Source organism: Thunnus maccoyii, chromosome 8, assembly GCF_910596095.1.
Source record: "Thunnus maccoyii chromosome 8, fThuMac1.1, whole genome shotgun sequence".
NCBI classification, from domain to species: Eukaryota; Metazoa; Chordata; class Actinopteri; order Scombriformes; family Scombridae; genus Thunnus; species Thunnus maccoyii.
The window spans coordinates 27129971-27135259 of NC_056540.1; the positions used below are offsets into that span (position 1 = coordinate 27129971).

At 36.4% G+C, this 5289-nt stretch overlaps 1 long non-coding RNA gene across 1 annotated transcript; it reads left to right on the forward strand.

The window, feature by feature from the left end:
* The first annotated feature begins 236 nt into the window (after positions 1–236).
* On the forward strand, positions 237–4373 carry LOC121902444. The gene is made up of 3 exons (XR_006097548.1): positions 237–535; positions 3121–3306; positions 4017–4373. It is a non-coding gene; the product is annotated as an uncharacterized LOC121902444 (long non-coding RNA).
* Positions 4374–5289: the final 916 nt, after the last annotated feature.

The window sequence follows — 5289 nt, forward strand, 5'->3', positions numbered from 1 at the left end:
AATAATAGTCATGTTGAATTCATATTTAAAATTATGTTTCTGAAAGATTAATCTATTCACATAATTGTTGCTTTAACATCGCTATTTTACTTTTGAAGTTAGATCCGATCCACATGAAGTCTTACCTGAGCCTGAAAAAACAGTGAGTGTAGTCAGATTGAACTTTATTTGGCATTAAACTAAGATTACAAGAAGCACTGAAAGCATGAATCCAAAACTGGCTCACTCTGAAGAAGACAGTGACGCCCAGCCGGACCTCTGCTTGTCTGCCAAAACTAGACAGACACACGGACTGAAATAACTCACTGTCAGGCTCACCAGCTCGGCAACAGACTTTTTTCATAGCATCGCCTGGGAGCTCAGCCGACAACAAAGACTTTTCAAGGCTTGTTCTGAAACAAGACTCATCCACAGCACGGCCCAAGCTGGGCTGCACCAAGTAAACCTTGCTGCACAACTACAACTAACTCCAGCTTAACCCAACGCATCCCCGGACCTGCTGAGATGACATCAACTACAATGAAACTCTTCAACAGTAAGGCATAACATGGCTTTGTGATCGAGGGTTGATGTTGAATAATGTAAAATTAAGAAGATAATTTCTTTAGAGAAGTCGAGTTAGCTTTCCTTAGCATTCCCCGTTGCTATACGTTAGCCTCAAGTCACACACTTCCAGCAACTATTTCTAAATGATGGTGTTATTTCTATTATCATTTAAAGGCTTTATTACTCTTTTGCCTTATTATCTTATGCTTTATCATGCATCATTAAGATGTTTAGCTATTAATAAATGTCTTAATTTATCTTAAGAAGTCTTTGTGGTTTCCCTTGAGCACAGCAGACAGAGGTCACTGTTTAAAATAACTTATGGGTTTATGAGACTGATTAATTGATCAAATAGAGAATTGAATTCAAGGTTTAATGTTTCCTCTAGACATTAAAGATTTCCCTTCAAGGAGGTGGTGCCCAAATGAGGATTTTATATTAATTGAAGCAGATTAAACTCCTCTCAATATGGGCTTTAATTGATAATGAAAGAGTAGAGCTATCATTTAGGAAAAGCTGATTTGAATGCAGCTTGGTGAAAACAGAAATGTACTTTCCTCTCAAACCAAACTTTTGTGAGGAAAAGGTGCTGTTGGTGCCAATTACAATATATCACAGTTGGTAGTCCTTCACAACTAAAACAACATGACACTGAAAATCAATCACACAGCTTTTTAGCACTTAAGTTTCAAGCAAAATAACAAAGGTAAATTGTCCTCTGGTTTAAATTGTCATTTATTCAGCCAAGAAGTTGCATGAGACCCACTGTTCTGACTGTGTCTTCCTCGTGGAACTGTAATAGTGCTACAGTTGATTAGGACCAACACTTTATGCAATTAAACCTTGACAGCACAGACTGTTAGGTACGCCTACAGTACTTTGTTTTTTTCTGGAGGTTCAACAAGACTATGATTAACTGAAACTTTCTTGATCTTAAGTAATATTGTGTTTGTGAGGAATGATATAAATTGCTTATATAGCTGGTAAACAATTTCAATTACCCAATCTCCTTGCAACAACTTTACCTATTCTGCCACTGTGTCAACAAATGTTTGTGCTGAAGATTGTGTTTAATGTTATCATCACCAGACTAATATGCAGTTATTTTCTGGCCTCATGAAACTACCTTCAATCTTGTGAGCTCAATTTTCACACAACATTTTAAACACAACATGGGAGCTGGAAGCTGGACCAATTATTCAAAAAGTCCTCAAACTTAGATGACAGAATAGGTAGTGTCTTCAAAAAAGGCCCATATGATCCAAAAAACTACTCATATGAGCAGTTTTTGATAAGCTGCCTCTGGGGTTAAGGTCAAGTTAAGTTTAGGAAAGTTTAGGTTTGGTTGAGGACAATGTCACTGATAGTTAAAGGACGATCCCATGAACGTGGGTATTGTGGCTCTATGGTTCATACTAACTTTGCACTCACCGGCTCTGTTATAGACATTCAGGGAAATGAGGCCTTGCACAAAACAATGTATATCAACTACATAGTCACAGACCCAGAACCATGTAAAAGACCCAACCCTCCACCCCAGTCCTGTCAAATTACATGTATATACTTGTAATCTGCAACAGTAAATACCTTTTGGAAGAAATGTAATTCTGGCTGGATTACGTTTTTTATCAACAGTTACAAAATTTTCAGCATGTCACATTTTTCATTTGTTGTCACTATAATATCCACTCATGGCAACTAAAGCGTTTTTATGGTTATGTTTAGGCAACTCAAAGCACTTGGTTAAGGTTAGAGATTGCCTTGGATAATTAACTACATTGGCTCTCAATGTAATTACACACAACAATGTTCAGGAAGATACACATGGACATAACAAGGACAACAAAGCCAAACAAAGATAATGAAACATAAACACATCACTATTATGTACAAGCGAGTAGGTGGAAAAAAATAGATATATACATGTAGAAACAAGAAATGGAAAACAACATACAATGTCTACATACAAGTAAAAGAGTTTCTGTAGATTGTAAACAAGGATACAAGTAGTGTAAAGGAGTGTAAGAGTGTGAGGAATGCTGAATGAATATTGAATGGATAGTGACATAGATTACTTAAGTGGTTATGACAGTTGGAGATGTTTACTGTTGTGATATTTTCAGTAGCCTAAACCTAACCACACTCAGGAGGCAGGATGCAGGATACAGTCCCCAGTCTCCAGTGTCAGAGTCCTGTGCTTTGCACGCCCACCATCTACCCAGACCTCATTCCAAAATGTCACCAGTGAACATAAACCAGTCAGCTGTTACTGTACATTTCCTCCAAAACATTTTTGGCACAACTATCAAGTAGTATAAAAGTGAATATTTTAGGAGACACTAGTATTAATGTTTGAATAGATGAGCAATGCTTTTGTTTTTTTTTCCAGTGAACACTGTCTCCAATTACTTTACTGCAGGAAAAGCTTGAAATTATTAATGACTAAGCCTCAAAGTTCCTGTTCACTACTTCAGTTTTAATCAATGCAGATGTGAAATAAAAAAAAAATCTGTAATTCCATGGCCTTTCTGGAAATCAGTTTGGTGTATAATTTAGATTTTTTTTTTTTTACAGTTTCCAATTAATCCAGCATGGATTTCCAGTTTGAAAATTGGATACAAAGACTAGTGACATCAAGTAGTGCATGCATCCAGTCAAGTTTAGGAAGGACTCATGGTGATGTCTCAGCAAAGGAAAAGCACCAAGCACTTACCTTTTGAGCATTGCAAGCTCAGGCTTGTTATTTTCATAAGAACAACGGTAAGTCATTGTCTAATTAATACAGAATCTCTGTGGAATGGAGGGCTTTGTTTGTGCATACCTCCACATCTGCGTACAGTGCAGTGTATCAGTTTGTGTTAGAATGAATTTGTGCAGTTATCTGTTAATGAATGAATCAGCTGTCTTTTGGCTTCCGCTCCACTCCATTTTATCTGCAGTCACATCCAGTTGCGGTAATGCACTGAGACATGATCAGGCGCCGCACTCAGAAATTAGAGTTAAAGAAAAAGATGAAAATAGATTTCATGCCCGAGTAGTCAAGTGAATTCAGGATTATAATTTACAAGGCTCCTCTTTAATTCATAAACCTCAAATTCAATTAATTTTGCAAATACCATTCAGTAAATGCAATGTAATATTCTCCCAACTCATTAATACGACTGCAACTGTTCTTGTCAGGCTAGAGGGTGTACTATTTTCTATGGTGATACATACTTGATTACCAGGCCACCTTTGTTCCTTGACAGAACTTTAAAAAAGGGACCCAGCAGCTGGAAGCCAGTAGATCTGTCATGGTTGCAACCTTTTTGTAACTCATTTTGTATTCTTAAATCATGCATAGTTCTCTCATGCCTTATTCATCTCTCTGGCATTCTTACTAGCCATTCTCACATATGAATAGGTACTGTATGAAGAGGAGGTATTGATGTCCAACTGAGTAAATGATTCAGTTTCCCTTTCCTTTATAGATGAGCGGAGTGAATTGCGAGGAAGGTGTGATACACATTCATTGTAATAGTCGACAGAATCATTTCCAGTGTTTTCAAAGGCTAAACACAAAGGGAAATAATACCTGAAATTGTTGGTATTATTTATCCTTCTAAAGCATGGTTTTAAGTGCCAAGAACAAATGGAAAAGTGTCTGAAAGGATGTACACTGACCTTCCTGTTTTATGGTCCTGTGTTAATTTTTCATGGTGTGAAATGGCTCTCGAAGACAAAACAACATTTTTGTATTTACTATGCATGAGTAATTAGGCATTTTCTAGATGGCTCAGTGCGTGACTCAGCATTACTTTGTATGGCTGGCACGTCTTACAAAACAATAAAAGAACAAAGAGGATAACCGAAATGTCTCTTTTTATGCTTTTGCAAAAATGATGTGCCATTTTCAGAGCAGTGTCATTTAGTGCAGCTTACACACATTTATTTTCTTTTTTTAAAAAACAAAACATTTTAACACATGTTATTTTTTTTGCAAGTGAGGAGGTTTGTGGTGTCACATTTGATTTCCACCAATACTGAAGTAGGAAATGATGCTCTTTCTTTGGGTCTTCAGCTACAGAATCACAAGCTGAGGAGATTAAAAAGTAATTAATGTGATGGTATGTGATTTCCAAATCTACAAGCCAGTTTTAATTATGCTTCTATTGTGGATCTAACTCTGCTGTGTTGCACAGTGGTCAAGGACCACACGTCCAGGGACTGTTATTCTGCACTTTATTGAAGGCACCAACAATGGCATCAGCGTAACTTTCCTGGAATTATGTTAAGAGTGAAAAAGCATTCACAAGGTATCTCGTGCAGAAATTCTCTCTCTGCCTCTGCAAGAGCAAAGCCACAATGTCAAAAACGCTAATATGCAATCAAGAGTACATACAAGCATTGCAAGCTGCATGGAAGCCCTATTGAACTTTATGTATGCATAAACATAAAATTAAAAAAAAAATCTCTCTAATTTGGAAAAACATTGATACATTCATGTTACATTTGTTTAAAGTAACTGATATAAGAAGTAAAAACACAAAAAGTAAAAAAAGCTTAGAATTTGCATACGCTCCCAGGGAGAAGTCCATAACAAAAAGAGAAAGTAAAGCTAAGTGTAATTGAAACATATTCAGTCATAAAATAAGACACTCACTAAACTTCAAAACGAAACACATTCTCCTGTATATGAAAGTATACAAATTCAATATTAAAACATATTTACTCCCATAATAACAAAAAAAGGAGAATTAGGAA